The 16,673-nt window shown below is 47.8% G+C and overlaps 1 pseudogene; it reads right to left on the minus strand.

Moving 5' to 3' along the window:
• Window positions 1-450: 450 nt before the first annotated feature.
• LOC135276724 (zinc finger protein 525-like) lies at window positions 451-4,847 on the minus strand (annotated as a pseudogene).
• Between the last annotated feature and the right edge of the window lie 11,826 nt (window positions 4,848-16,673).

Consider the following 16,673-nt stretch of genomic DNA (forward strand, 5'->3'; position numbering starts at 1 on the left):
TAATCTCAGCACTTTGGGAGGCCCAGGCAGGCGGATCACCTGAGGTCAGGAGTTCAAGACCAGCCTGGCCAACATGGTGAAACCCTGTTTTTAAAATAATGAAAATAAAAATAAAAAAAGAAATACCAATCAGATGAAACCAAGAAAAAGAAGAAGGGAAAAAGGAGAGAGAAAAACAAACCAAAAATGGCATACCTCTAAAGGTAACAGTAATTAGCTGTCACAGTGGTGGTGCTGCTTTCTAGTAAAGTGTTATTTATAAAAAGCAACAAGGAATGGCAAAACAAAACCTTGTGATTTCTAGTTGCTACATACTAAAGTCAATTTTGCTGCGTTGTGTCCCGTTTCATATGATAACCACCCCCAGCTCTGCTGAAGGAGAATATTAATTGCCTTCCTGCAAACCATTTAACCTTATCTATCATCCTCGCCTCCCTTAGCAAAGTTCCCGGGCATCTAAAAATTTTCCTTTTTCTTACTGACCAGCTGCAAGGTCACAGAGCAGATAAGCTCAAAACTGCAGAATGTGTTTCTCAGAATGTTCCCTTTCAAATGTGAAGTGCATCACGAGACACGTCGCATGCTGATTAACTGTTCTCTGTTCTTTGTTCTAGCTTCTGTAAACCTGCTTCCTACTTCGTCATCCTGTACCAGATAGCTGCATAAAAGGGACCCCATTTTCTTTGTCCTTTGCTCAGAATTACGAAGCAATTCTGCTGAGCCCATGATCACATTAAATAAAATTCTCCTGCAACCCCACCGGCCTCTCCAGGTCTCTCATTTCCCACTATAAAGCACGGACGCGGCTCCCAAGAGGCAACAAGAGAAAATACGAGCACACGCAAGGGCACGTCCCCGCTTCTGGGGGAAGTTGGACTCACCCAGGGAGACCAGGTTCCTGTAGTTCTCCAACATCACGTCCCTGCATAAAGTCCTCTGAGCAGGGTCCAGGCATCTCCACTCCTCCTGAGAGACTTCGATGGCCACATCCCGGAATGTCAATAGACCCTGAAATGAAAACACACTTTAACCACATGGTTATGGGAGGAGTTCTGATCTTTACAGAGAATGAGAAGAGGAGAGAGGTGAAAGCACGGATTTAATTGTAGGGCATGTTCTGACGAATGGAGAACGGGATTTTTCACCACATTATGTCTTCCCAGGTGTGTTTATTATACCTTTTCAAGAGGTCACGATTCCCTCTCAGTATTTTTTATGTTTGTGGATGACAGAAGAAATATACAAACAAAAAATCAATGCAGGGTTTCTGTTATAGAAATGTTAGAAACTTTTCAATGACACACCAAGTGACATTCAGTATCTACATGAGGCAGAGCATGAGTAATGTCTTCAAAGATGACAATGTCCACTATGAAAGATCGGCCGGGCACAGGGGCACATGCCTATAATCCCAGCTACCCGGAAGGTGGAGGCAGGAGAAATGCTTGATCCCGTGAGGCAAAGGTTGCAGTGACCTGAGATTGCACCACTGCACTCCAGCCTGGGCAACAGAGACTCTGTCTCAAAAAAAAAAAAAAATTAGCCAAGCATGGTGGCAGGCACCTGTGGTCCCAGCTACTTAAGAGGCTGAGGTGCGAAGATGGCTCCAGCCTGAGGGTGAAGGTTGCTATGATCTAAGACTGCCCCACTGGTCTCCAGCCTGGGCAACAAAGCAAGACCTCCTCTCCAAACAAAATACATGAAAACTAAACTTCTCAAAGTATGAAAATCCATTTTGTTTTTAATTAATTAATTGTTATTATTATTATTTGAGACAGAGTTTTGCTCTTGTTGCTCAGGCTAGAGTGCAATGGCGCAATCTTGGCTCACAGCAACCTCCACCTCCCGGCTTTGTGATTCTCCTGCCTCAGCCTCCTGAGCAGCTGGGATTACAGGTATGCAATGCCACGCCTGGCTAATTTTTTGTCCTTTTAGTGGAGACAGGGTTTCTCCATTTCGGTCAGGTTGGTCTTGAACTCCCAACCTCAGGTGATCCACCCACCTTGGCCTCTCAAAGTGCTGGGAGACTACAGGCGTGAGCCACCGTGCCTGACCAAAAATCCATTTTGTACATATATGACCACAAAATGCAACCTACACACACTCACAGAAAACAAAATTAACCGGGCATGGTGGCACGCACCTGTGGTCCCAGCTACTTGGGAGGCTGAGGGTGGAGGATGGCTGACCTGAGGGCAGAGGTTGCAGTGAGCTAAGATTGCCTAAGATCATGCCACCGTGCTCTAGCCTGGGTAACAAAGCGAGAGCTTGTCTCAAAATAACATAAAATACACGAAAACAAAATTACTCCAAGTATGAAAATCCATTTTGACTATACGTGTCCAAAAAATAATAAAAACCTACACAGACTCAGAAAAAAACTAGATGTTAATGGGCCAGTCTCAGTGGCTCACGCCTGTAACCCCAGCACTTTGGGAGGTCAAGTCAGGCAAATCGTGAGGTCAGGAGATCGAGCTCATCCTGGCTAACACGGTACAAAAAGGGAGCCGGGCGTGGTGACAAGCGTCTGTAATCCCAGCTACTCAGGAGGCTGAGGTTGCGGTGAGCTGAGATCACACCACTGTACTCCAGAGCGAGACTCTGTCAAAAAAAAAAAGTCAGGGGACGACAGATGCTGGAGAGGATGTGGAGACACAGGAACACTTTTACACTGCTGGTGGGAGTGTCAATTAGTTCAACCATTGTGGAAGACAGTGTGGCAATTCCTCAAGGATCTAGAACTAGAAAGACCATTTGACCCAGCAATCCTATTACTAGATATATAACCAAAGGTGTATACATCATTCTATTATAAAGACACATGCCCACGTACGTTTACGGTGGCACTGTTCACAATAGCAAAGACTTGGAACCAACACAAATGCCCATCACTGATAGACTGGATAAAGAAAATGTGGCACAGATGCACCACGGAATACTATGCAGCCATAAAAAGGGATGAGTTCATGTCCTTTGCAGGGACATGGATGAAGCTGGAAACCATCTTTCTAAGCAAACTAACCCACGAAGAGAAAACCAAACACCACATGTTCTCACTCAAAAGTGGGAGTTGAACAATGAGAACATATGGAAACCGAGAGGGAAACATCACACAATGGGGCCTGTCAGGGGACGGGGGGAGAGGGGAGGGATAGCATTAGGAGAAATAGCTAATGTAGATGACGGGGTGGTGGATGCAGCAAACCACCACGGCATGTGTATACCTATGTAACAAACCTGCACGTTCTGCGCACGTACCCCAGAACGTAAAGTACGTTTAAAAATAACTAACTAACTAACTAACTACTGAGTACTGGCCTTAATACCACAGTGATGAAATAATCTGCACAACAATCTCTGATGACATGAGATCACTTCTGTAACGAGCCCTCACACAGACCCAAACCTCAAGGAAAGGAATATTCAATTGTTTTAATTTACTGCAGAATTTTTTCTAAAGTCTCATAACGATACAGAAGTACACATGGACGTGACTTGCAATGACACCTGACGCACAGCTAACCTGAGTGTCTCCCCAGTGAAGTCGGAAGGAGGGTGGAGGGAAAGGAGGTGCTTTCTGGCCAAGGGGCTAAGCTGCAGCTTTGCTTGGAGCTTCACCACAAAACTAATATGTACATCATGCGGTGTTTAAATATAAAAATATGTATTTAAGAATAATTTGTGGGGCTGGGCACAGTGGCTTGCACCTGTAATCCCAACACCCTGGTAGGCTGAGGCGGGTGGATCACCTGAGGTCAGAAGTTTGAGACTCGCCTGGCCAACATGGTGAAATCCCATCTCTACTAAAACTATTAAAAATTGGCCGGCCGTGGTGGCACATGCCTGTAACCCCAGCTACAGGCAAGGCTGAGGCAGAAGATCGCTTGACCCTTGAAGGCAGAGCTTGCAGTGAGCTGAGATCATCCCACTATCATGCCACTACACTCCAGTCTGGGCGACAGAGGGAGACTCCACCTCAAATAATAAATTATGATGATGATGATGATAGGTGGAATGAGAATATGGCTCCATCCTTTAGGATAAGAAAGAAGTACTGCTCCCACATTTGAGAAAAATCATAACCATTTATACCAAAAATCCCTGTTTCACAAGCCTCTCCACACTAACACCACAGTCTCCATGAGCTTAATGCACTGAGAATGGTTTAATGAATCTCCTGCTATTATTTAGGTTGGTTTCATATGCTTAAAAGAATGATGGAATAAAACACCTGGTATCATTCATGTCTGTGTATGAACTTGCCATTTCAATTAGTAAGATGTTTGGAGTCACAAACACACTCACTCACTTAATTACCTAAACATGTAGTATCAAATCAGGCAGAAAAGACTTCCCCTTACTGGTCTCCTTTCACGAAATTTACCACGTACTCTGTGCACATTAATGTGTAACTTCCATGGGCAGCTGCTCCACTCCTGCTCTACAGAGAGCTGACGGCGCATCCAGACGTGGCCCCTGAACACTCCCTGCTGCCCAGCAGCCCTGACACCACGGGGCCCACACCCCGTCTCCATCCACGTCTGGGGAGAGCCCTTCCCAGGACCATGCCCAGTGCAGCCTCTTCCCAAGCTCATGTCACTGGGTCACCAGAGATGGAATCTAGTTGAGATGAGAGGGACTGAGGGAAGGCATGGGTGAGCGCCAGCAAACCTGTCAGGCAGGAAGCTTCACACTCAGAGAAGATTCCCAACTGCAAGCAGGAAGGAGACAGAACAATCCACCGAGAAGATCATCTCACCTGAGGAAGAGCCATCCCTGACTCCTTTGCTTTCCTCTTCCTCTTCCGGGGTTCTTCCTCACGTATCAAGAGTCTTCAGAAGTCAATCCTGAATGTGAAAAATATGTTTTATTGCTCGGAATCAACACACCCCCTCCCTGGAACACGACGACACATACAAAGGGGACCTCACCCTGAGGAAATACGGTTCCCTCTGCTGCCCACTGCACCAGGGAAGATAAACTCCTGCAGGAAAACTAAGTGATCTTTTGACTCCTTTCTTCAGAACCCCCATCCCTCCTGGAGAAGCCCACACACACACTGCATCAGTGGGGAGCTGGGCTGGAATGAGCTCCCCTTCAGGGCACAGACCCAGCCCTCACCAGAGCCCAGCCAGAGGCTGGGTGCGGTGGCTCATGCCTGTACTCACAGAACGCTGGGAGGCTGAGGTGGTGGATCGCTTGAGCTCAGGAGTTTGAGACCAGCCTGGTCAATGTGGTGAAACCCCATCTCTACCAACAACACAAAAACTTAGCCAGGCATGCTGGTGCACGTCTGTGTCTGTGGTCCCAGCTACTTAGAAGTCTGAGGCCGGTGGATCACTTGATCTGTCAGGAGTTTGAGACCAGCCTGGTCAACATGGTGAAACTCTGTCTCTACTAAAAATACAAAAATTGTGCCAGGCGCAGTGGCTCATGCCTGTAATACTAACACTCTGGAAGGACGAGGCGGGCAGATTACTCGAGGTCAGGAATTACTCCATCTCTAACAAAAATACAAAAAGTAGCCGGGTTTGGTGGGTGTCTGTAATACCAGCTACTAGGGAGTCTGAGGCAGGAGAATCACTTTAACCTGGGAGGTAGAGGTTGCAGTCAGTCGAGATCGTGCCAGTGCACTCCAGCCTGGGTGACAGAGTGAGATTCAAAAATAAAATAAATAGGAAAATACAAAAATGAGCCCGGTGGCACACACATGTAATCTCAGCTACTTCGGAAGCTGAGACACAAGAACTGCTTGAACCCAGGAGACAGAGGTTGCAGTGAGCCAAGATCACGAGACTGCTCTCACAGCCTGGATGATAGAGTGAGGCTCTCTCAAAAAAAAGAAAAAAACATATATATGGTGCTTCTGATGTGATTGAGGCAGAGATAATAAAAGCTGAGTAATGTGACAGAGCCTGACAGGCAGAGGGAACTTCAGACGGGGGTGGGGGGATGGGAGACATCTCTGAGCCTAGACCTGAAAAAGGAGAAAGGGACAGGGCCGTCATCATTTAGGGACATAGCATAAGATCAGGGACAACGACTTGAGACAGGAAAGGTTTTGGTGTTTGGGAACAGAAAAGCAAACGTGACTGGGGCAGAGGGAGTCATGAGATGAGCACAGGCTACCAGGAGGAGGCTGGACACTGGCCGGGGCCCTGGACACAGGGCTGTGGAGCCACACTGAGGAGTCGGGCTTTCGTCCTGGGGAACACGGGAAGCCGGTGGAGGGCTCCCTACCAGGGACCGGCGTGACCCGCTTTGGATTTAGCTGTGATATCCGAATACAGAGAAAGGCGTTTGAACATAGTCTCTGTGTCTGAGTCTACACCTCTGTGTTTTTCATTCTTCTGCTTCTTTTCTTCATTTTTTAGATACTGCATCTCATTAAAAATTCTAATTACAACTGGCCACTCCCCTGTCCCAGGAGAAAAGCCACACCCAGCACACCCTCTATTCTGCCAATCATGTCCGGGGCCAGGGTCACTCAGGTTGAGCTTTTCTGGTCTAGCCTCTCATCTCCAAGTTGTAGGGAGAGTCACTGAGGCTCAAAGAGGGAGACATTCACACCAAGTTACCCTGAGAAGGTCTGAGATGAGTGAGAAGGTGTCCCTGAATAGTTACATTACCAGCCCGGAATGGCTAACGGGAAGGGTTGGCCTTTATCACCCTATCCTTGAAAACTAGAGAACCATCTTTCATATACCTGGACTAAAGAGACTTCTTTTGCAAGGTTCTGAGGCCACTGATTCCCAAAATTTAATTCTTCCTTATGAGAAAATTACAGTAACATTTATAAAATGGAGAAGTGTGAACACACAGCTGTTGTCCTCGAAAATGGTAAGAAAAAAAAAAAAAAAGGTCAGCTATAGAACTAAGACATAAGCAAAATTTTTCAATCAAGAATACAAGAGTGGCCAGGCAAGGTGGCTCATGCCTGTAATCCCAGTACTTTGGGAGTTCGAGGTGGGTGGATCACCTGAGATCAGAGGTTCAAGACTAGGCTGGCCAACATGGTGACACCCCATCTCTACTAAAAATACAAAGAACTAGCCAGGCATTGTAATGAGTGCCTGTAATTCCAGCTACTTGGGAGGCTGGGGCAGGAGAATCGCTTGAACCCAGGAGGTGGAGGTTATAGTGAGCCGAGATCGTGCCATTGCACTCAAGCCTGGATAAAAAAAGGAAAACTCAGTTTAAAAAAAAAAAAAAAAGAGGCCAGGAGCGGTGGCTCACGCCTGTAATCCCAGCACTTTGGGAGGCCGAGGCGGGTGGATCATGAGGTCAAGGGATCGAGACCATCCTGGTCAACATGGTGAAACCCCGTCTCTACTAATACAAAAAATTAGCTGGGCATGGTGGTGCGTGCCTGTAATCCCAGCTACTCAGGAGGCTGAGGCAGGAGAATTGCCTGAACCCAGGAGGCGGAGGTTGCGGTGAGCCGAGATCGCGCCATTGCACTCCAGCCTGGGTAACGAGCGAAACGCCGTCTAAAAAAAAAAAAATTAAAAAATAGAAGAGAATACATGGGTACTTTTGGAACAGAGTTCCATACCAATCCAGCCCATCTTTCGACATTTGTCTAGAATGAACCAGAAGGCATTGAAGGAAACATGCACTTAATAGCTCACAGCTTAGGCCAGGTGCGGTGGCTCCCTTGGGAGGCTGAGGCTGGTGGATCACGAGGTCAGGAGTTCAAGACCAGCCTGACCAACATGGTGAAACCCCATCTCTACTAAAAATACAAAAATTAGCCTGTTGTGTTGGTGGACGTCTGTAATCCCAGCTACTCAGGAGGCTGAGGCGGGAAAATCATTAGAACCCGGGAGGCGGAGGTTACAGTGAGCCGAGATCATGCCATTGCAGCCTGGGAGACAGAGTGACATTCCATCTCAAAAAAAAAAAAAGCTCACAGCTCAAGATTTTAACATATGACATAAGGAAAGTAAATTGAAAAATAGACTAACTGGTTAAACTACATTTTGATATTAAGGTAAAAGGTCACCGACATCTTTACCGAGGACGTACTTTAACAATCAAACTTTTTTCAGTGGCAAGTCACTTCTTTAAAAAAAAACAATCAAACTTTTATGTCTTAGGTACCAAAGGTTTCCAATAAATAATGAAGACTAGAAAGCATTCAGACCTCGATCTAAACCGGATGCAACTATTTCAAACAGAAATGATTTTGAAATTGTTAAAAAAAAAAATCCAACAAATTCTGGGGTCAACAGGAAAATAACTGGAACATACACATGTACAGAAAAGAATGATGTGAGCTGATTACAGGATACCACAAAGGCATCTTTCAGAAGTGATTATGTATTAAAAAAGAAATGTTTAACACTAAGACTCATCTCTAACTCAAACTGCAAAAAACAATAAAGAAAGAAAGAAATGAAGAGAAACCAGAAAGAAGAAAAAGGAAATCTATTACACAATGAGAACAAAAGCACTTTTGATGTCCCTTTTGTTTTTTATGTCATTTTTGTTGTTGTTGTTTTGAGATAGTGTTCCGCACTCTGCCACCCAGGATGCAGTGCAGTGGCAGGATTGTGGCTCACTGCAACATCTACCTCCCAGGTTACAGTGATTCTTCTGCTTCAGACTCCCAAGTAGCTAGGACTACAGGTGCGTGCCACCACGCCAAGCTAACTTTTGTATTTTTAGTAGAGACAGAGTTTCACCATGTTGGCCAGACTGGTCATGAACTCCTGACCTTACGTGATCCACTCACCTCGGTCTCCCAAAGTGATAAGATTACAGGTGTTAGCCACCATGCCCAGCTTGATGTCCCTTCAAAAAGTGCTATGTAGGCTAGGTGCAGTGGCTCATCCCTGTAATCCCAGTACATTGGGAGGCCAAGGCAGAAGGATCCTTAGAGCCCAAGATTTCCAGACCAGCCTGGGAAACATAGTGAAACCTGGTTTCTACAAAAAAAAAAAAAAAATACAAAAACTAGCTGAAATTGGTGGCTTATGCCTGTGGTCCCAGCTACTCGGCAGACTTAGGAGGCTGAGGCTGCAGTTAGAGATCGCGCCACTGCACTCCAGCCTGAACATTTGAGCCAGACCCTGTCTCAAAATATTAGTTAATTAAATTAGAAGTATTATGTAATAACACAAAGTGATTTTTTTTCCCCCCACTTTACTGTCCAACTTCCTACCCCAGCCTGGGAAAAGGGAAGACAGTGACTCACAACTGAGTCACTTACAGGCCGGGCACGGTGGCTCAACCCTGTAAGCCCAGCACTTTGGGAGGCCGGGGCAGGTGGATCACGATATCAGGAGTTCAAGACCAGCCTGACCAACATAGTGAAACCCCGTCTCTACCAGAAATACAAAAATGAGCCAGGCCTGGCAGTGGGCGCCTGGAGTCCCAGCACTTAGCTGACTGAAGCAGAAAAATGGCTTCCACCCGGGAGGTGGAGGTTGCAGTGAGCCGGGATTGGGCCACTGCACTCCAGCCCTCCAGCCTAGGTGACACAGTAAGACTCAGTCTTAAAAAAAAACAAAACTAGCCGGGCACGGTGGCTCATGCCTGTAATCCTAGCACTTTGGGAGGCTGAGGTGGGTGGATCATATGAGGTCAGGAGTTCAAGAGCCTGGCCATCATGGTGAAACCCCATCTTTAAAAAAAAAAAAAAAAAAAACTGAATAAGACACTGCCCTCTGGCTGAACAGGGATTCCAAGTGGAAGCTAACCTCTGATGGCAAGATTTATACAAAGTACAAGTCTTATAGACAGAAATGTTAAAATTCTCCATCTGTAGAATTTCAACGAGTTTTAAGTTAGTAGATTATATACACAGAAGCCAACATGTCACAACTAATCATACCCAATGAACTCACCCACTCAACTAAACTGCCTTTGTTTTTTTGTTTGTTTGTTTGTTTGTTTTTTGAGACAGGGTCCCACTCTCTTGACCATGCTGCAGTACAGTGGCATAATCTCGGTTCACTGCAGCCTGGACCTCCTGTGCTCAAGTGATTCATTCTCCTGCCCTGGCCTCCAGAGTAGCTGAGATTACAAATGCACACCATCACGCCCAGTTAATTTGTTTTCTTTTTTTGGCAGAGATTGGGGTCTCACTATGTTGCCCAGGTTGGCCTCAAACTCCTAGACTCAAGAAATCCCCCTTTCAGGTATAACCTTAAGACTGAAATTATTGCAGAAAGAAAGAAAGAAAGAAAGAAAGAAATCCCCTTGTCTAGGCCAGGTGCGGTGGTTCATGCCTGCAATCCCAGCATTTTGGGAGGCCGAGGCAGGCAGATAAGGACGTCAGGAGGTCAAGAGCAGCCTGGCCAACACGGAAAAAGCCCCGTCTCTACTAAAAATACAAAAATTAGCCAGGCGTGGTACGCATGCCTGTAAAACCAGCTACTCGGGAGGCTGAGGCAAGATAATCGCTTGAACCCAGGAAGCCGAGGTTGTAGAGAGCCAAGATTGCGCCGTGTACTCCAACCTGGGTAACAAGAGCAAGATTCCGACTCAGAAAAAAAAAAAAATATCCCCTTGCCTCAGTCTCCTAAAGTGCTGGGATAACAGGCGGCAGCCACTGCGCCCAGCCCCTTTGTTACTGTTGCCCTCCCTAATTCTGTACATATCTCTTATTCCCCCTTCTCTCTCTCGCTCTTGTTTCTTTTTCCCTGGGATTCTGCTCCTCACTTTGTACCCCTCTCCTCTCCTGCTGTTTATTCCCTTCTCCCCTCTAGTCCTTCTCGTCCATCACTTCTGCTCCATCCTCCCAATTTATTTAGCCTCTTTGTCGTTCAATCTCAGTATGTTTCCGCCTCTTCTCCCATCTCTGCGCCTCCACTGCTCTCCCCATTATACCCCCGTCCCCACTCTCTGGCACCCCACACCCGCAGGTGTCCTCCGTGCTGTGGTTCCCTCTGCTCTGTCTGCCCCGGCTCCAAGTCCCTCCTCCTCTCCCTCACTCTCGTGAGCCTCCCTCTTTGCTGCCCCATCCCTACCTTGCTTCCTTCATCTCTGTACCTCTCGCTTTTCTCTACATTCTTCCAGTTGCTTTTCTTCTCTTTTTTTTTTCCCACTTTTGCTGTCTCTTGGCAAATCCCTCAACCATATTCTACTTTGCCATCTGTTCCCAGTGTCTCTCCTTCTTTTCTCTGTCTCAGGTTTTCTCCTGCCTTCTCTGTCTCCTGATCCCTTTGGCCCACAAAATCACAGGAGGGTTTGGAGTAGGACGCCTGCATCCCCGATAAGCGCATTTTCCAGGGTCTGGAGCTGGGCGGGCAAGAACACCCCGTGTCACAGGATAGACCTTGGGCACCTCCCCAACGCGGGCTCAGGGGAAGCGGTGACTGCGGAGGGGAGACCTGGGCAGCAGCAGGGCCCGGCACAAGGAGGGAGTGTGGGGGCGACGGGGCCTTAAGACAAGGGTGGGGTCTGCAGGATCCCGGGACCAGGCAGGGGAGCGACCTCCCCAGGCGGGACTGGGGCCGCGGCGCTGTGCTCCAGAAGCCGACTAGGGCGAGGGTGGGAGGCGCCCAGGGCGGGAATCCACCTCTAGGGTGAGGACTTTAAAAAGCGCGGGGCGGGAGGAGTCAGAAAAAGGTTTTTCTTGTTTTGTTTTGTTTTGAAAGATGGGGTTTCTCCATGACGGCCAGGCTGCTCTGGAACTCCTGACCTCAGGTGATCCACCCGCCTCGGCCTCCCAAAGTGCTAGGATTACAGGCGTGAGCCACCGCGCCCGGCCCTCAGAAAAAGGTTTTGAGCAGGAAAACTTCGCGATAGGCAGTGTACACATTGCCCTATGGTGGAAAGACCGGGGACGGGACCAACCTCAGGGAGACTTTCAACCTTAAAGGAAGCGACCCCCGGACTCTCACGAGAATGTCTCAATTTGCTCTGGGTGAAGGAAGATGGGGGAGATTTCCAAGTCTGTGGGGACCCCACGTCCGAGGTACAGAACCCGGGGACCTCGGAAAGGCAGACTTTACAAGACACAGCGAAACTCACAAGCTGCGGCGTGACCTCCCCTCCACGAGATCCGCTTCCGGTTTGTGCGAATCTGCGCACGCGGGAAGGAAGCCAGCCTGGGCGGGGCCCACGCGCAGGCGGGCGGGGCCCACGCGCAGGCGGGCGGGGCCCACGCGCAGGCGGGCGGGGCCCACGCGCAGGCGGGCGGGGCCCACGCGCAGGCGGGCGGGGCCCACGCGCAGGCGGGCGGGGCCCGAGGCGGAGAGACCTTGCCGTTTAGAAATCGCAGAGGACCCGACGGGGTTGAACCTGTGCGTCTCTCACGCTCCCTCCCAGCGCCTTTATTTTTCAGGGTTTGGTGAGAAGACCGGCCAGGAAGGCTTGAAATGCAAGGCCCTAGGTGGGCGGAACGTACGATTTCAGGTTGGCGGCCCACAGAGCAGAATAGAAATTCTCTCCCTTTCTATTTTCCGTTCACTCGGGAGGGAGTGTTCACCCTGTGCTCAGCTTCAGAGACTGTCTTAGGGTCAAGGCCTGGGATGCGGGGCGGAGTGCTCAGGCCCGGGAGGAGGTCACCACCTGCTGCTTAAACACTGCAGGGCGGGAGCCTCAGGTTCCAGCTACTCGGGAAGCAGCCGGGGGAGGATCACTGAGCCTCTGGGTCCGGCCAGTCTGGGCTCCCTTCCTCATCTCTCTCTTTTTTTTTTAAAACTTTTTTAAATAAAATTTTTAATGTTATTCTTTTCCATGTCGATATCCAGTTAGTTGTCTCAGCACATTTGTGGAAGAGATCTATTACTTTATCTTATTTACTTTTTACTTTTTTTCTCTTTCTGAGACGGAGTCTTGCTCTGTCCCCAAGGCTAGAGAGTAAGGTGGCGCGATCTCGGCTCACTGCAACCGCGGCCTTCCGGATTGAAGCGACTCTCCTGCCTCAGCCTCCGAATAGCTGGGATTTAGAAGAGATGTCTACAAAATATGAACACCAATAGGTTTCCAATTAGGTAGACATGGTAAATAATCCTGAAATGTGTAAATATGACACAAAAAACAATACTTATTTTAAACTTCCCAAGCACGATCTTCAAAGTTTAGAAACACACATAAAAGTAAGATTCTTTAATAAATAAAGGGCAATAGCAAGTACTTCAAATCATGTCTCTACGGAAGCCTATTTCCAGTATCATGAGAAAACACTGACAGGGCACCGGCGTGTGTGAGGCTAAAGCACAGAATATTTTTCCACTGTGACCATAAAGTGTGTAACAGTTTGCAAAAACATATCACTGTCACATCAGTGAAAAGAAAAATAAATATTCTTCCTATTGACAGCATGTTTACCGTATACAAATAAATGCTAATGGACCACACCATATACTACATTGGTAAATAATCCACAACGAGCTCATGTCAGCTCAACCAAATCAATGGACATTCTGTATTGTCACACAATCATAGCACTGAGAAGATTACAAAATTTAACTGTGTGGTGGCGCACACCTGTAATCCCAGCTACTCAGGAGGCTGACGCAGGAGAATTGCTTCAACCCAAGAGTCAGAGGTTTCAATGAGCTGAGATTTCACCACTGCACTCCAGCCTGGGCGACAAAGTGAGATTCCGTCACAAAAAAACAAAAAAAGTTAATAAATGTTTTTTCTGAATAAAATTACCTATATCCATGCAGAAAAGGCACATTGCGATTTTTTTTTTTAATTGTTTTTTTATTTTTTTGTCACTCTGTTACATCAGCCTAGAGTGCAATGGCACAACCTCCCATGCAAGCAATTCTCCTGCCTCAGCCTCCTGAGTAGCTGTGATTACAGGCATGCACCACCATGCCTGGATAATTTTTTGCATGTTTTTTAAATTTTATTTTTTTTCTGACCTCGCCTCTCCCAATTTTTTGCATTTTTAGTAGAGATAGGGTTTCACCTTGTTGGCCAGACTTGTGTCAAATTTCGGACCTCAAGTGATTCACCTACCTTGGCCTCCCAAAATCCAAAAATTACACGTGTGACCCACAGCACCCAGTGGCACTTTGTGACATTACTGTGTAGAGTGTGTCAGTTATACTGCATACCAGATACCAAAAAGCCATATGTAAAATCATGTAAATTAATTAGCAAAATATTCTAACCCATGATAAAACTAGCAAAATATTCTAACCCATGATAAAACCAGCAAGCAAGGCCGGGCATGGTGGCTCACGCCTGTAATCCCAGCACTTTGGGAGGCCAAGGCGGGTGGATCACAAGGTCAAGAGATGGAGACCATCCTGGTCAACAAGGTGAAACACCGTCTCTACTAAAAATACAAAAATTAGCTGGGCATGGTGGTGCGCGCCTGTAGTCCCAGCTACTCTGGAGGCTGAGGCAGGAGAATTGCCTGAACCCAGGAGGCTGAGGTTGCGATGAGCCAAGATCACGCCATTGCACTCCAGTCTACGTAACAAGAGTGAAATTCCGTCTCAAAAAAAAAAAAAAACCAGCAAGCACATAATAAGTCCATTTATACAGCCCGCAGAATTCTAAACAATTTCCTCTTAAGAAAAAAGCCATAACTTCTACTTGCCACCAGCACACAATATAAGAAATGAAATACGTTAAGATCACTACCTTCTGATGTCTGAGGTCAAGAAAATACACAGCATTATAAGGAATAAGAATTGACGGACAGCCAAGCACAGTGGCTCAGGCCTGTAATCCCAACACTTTGGGAGGCAGAGGCGGGCAAATAACAAGGTCGGGAGTTTGAGTCCAGCCTGGGCAACACAGTGAAACCCCAACTCTACTAAAAATACAAAAAATTAGCTAGGTATGGTGGCAGGCACCTGTAATCCCAGCTACTTGGGAGGCTGAGGCAGGAGAATCATTTGAACCGGGGAGGCAGAGGTTGCAGTGAGCCAAGATCATGCCATTGCACTCCAGCCTGGGTGACACAGTGAGATTCCATCTCAAAAAAAAAAAAAAAAAAAATGCTGGGCGTGGTGGCTCAGGCCTGTAATCCCAGCACTTTGGGAGGCCGAGGCGGGTGGATCACAAGGTCAAGAGATGGAGACCATCCTGGTCAACATGGTGAAACCCCGTCTCTACTAAAAATACAAAAAATTAGCTGGACATGGTGGCGCGTGACTGTAATCCCAGCTACTCAGGAGGCTGAGGCAGGAGAATTGCCTGAATCCAGGAGGCGGAGGTTGCGGTGAGCCGAGATCGCGCCATTGCACTCCAGCCTGGGTAACGAGAGCGAAACTCTGTCTCAGAAAAAAAAAAAAAAAAAAAACTGGCCTGGCGTGGTGGCTCACGCCTGTAATCCTAGCACTTTGGGAGGCTGAGGTGGGTGGATCACAAGGTCAAGAGATGGAGACCATCCTGGTCAACATGGTGAAACCCTGTTTCTACCAAAAATACGAAAAATTAGCTGGGCATGGTGGTACGTGCCTGTAGTCCCAGCTACTCAGGAGGCTGAGGCAAGAGAATTGCCTGAACCCAGGCGGCAGAGGTTGCGGCGAGCCGAGATCCCGCCATTGCACTCCAGTCTGGGTAACGACAGCAAAACTTCGTCTCAAAAAACAAAAACAAAAACAACAACAACAAAAAAAAGAGTGTCAGAGATGGGGTCTCACTATGCTGCCCAGGCTGGTCTGGAACTCCTGCACTCCATCAATCCCCTTGCCTCAGTCTCCTATAGTGCAGGGATTACAGGCGGGAGCCACTGCGCCCACCCCTCTTTCTTCATTACTCTGCATCCCTCCCCAGTTCTGCACATCTCTCTCATTCTCCCCTTCTCTCTCTAGCTCTTGTGGTTGTTGTTGTTGTTGTTGTTCTTGGTTTGTTTTTTCCTGCAACCTCCACCTCCCAGGTTCAAGCAATTTTCCTGCCTCAGCCCCTGTAGTAGCTGGGATTACAGACATGAGCCACCACGCCCAGCTAATGTTGTATTTTTAGTAGAGATGAGATTTCTCCATGTTGGTCAGGCTGGGCTCGAACTCTGAACCTCAGGTGATCCACCCGCCTTGGCCTCCCAAAGTGCTGGGATGACAGGTGTGAGCCACCACGCCCAGCCTCTAGCTCTTTTCTTTTTCCCTGGGATTCTGCTCCTCACTTTGTACCCCTCTCCTCTCCTGCTGTTTATCCCCTTCTCCCCTCTATTCCTTCTCTTCCACCTTTTCTGCTCCATCCTCCCATCTTATTTAACCTCTTGTTGCTCCTTCTCCCCAGTCGTCCTCAATCTCTATATATTTCTGCCTCTTCTCCCCTCTCTGCCCCTCCTCTGCTCTCCCTGTTAAATTCTCTCTTCCCTGCTCTACCCCCGTCCCCAACTCTCTGGCACCCCACGTCCCCAGGTGTCCTCCCTGCTGTGGTTCCCTCTGTTCTCCTTGCCACCAGCACCCTCTGCTCTGTCTGCCCCGGCTCCAAATCCCTCCTCGTCTCCCTCACTCTCATGAGCCTCCCTCTTTGCTGCCCCATCCCTACCTTGCTGTCCTTCATCTCTCTGTGCATCTCGCTTTTCTCTACATTTCTCCAGTTGCTTTTCTCCTCCTTTTTTTTGTTTTTCCACTTTTGCTATCTCTTGGCAAATCCCTCAACCATCCTCTACTTTGCCATCTGTTATGGGTGTTTCTCATTCCTCTTTTCTCAGACTCAGGTTTCCTATTGCTCTCTATCTCCTGATGTCTTTGGCCCACACAATCACGGAGGGTTTGGAGTAAGACGCCTGCATACCGGAGAAG

The sequence above is a fragment of the Aotus nancymaae genome, unplaced genomic scaffold (genome assembly GCF_030222135.1).
Source record: "Aotus nancymaae isolate 86718 unplaced genomic scaffold, 86718_ANA_hifiasm-v0.15.2.pri h1tg000028l, whole genome shotgun sequence".
Lineage (NCBI taxonomy): Eukaryota > Metazoa > Chordata > Mammalia > Primates > Aotidae > Aotus > Aotus nancymaae.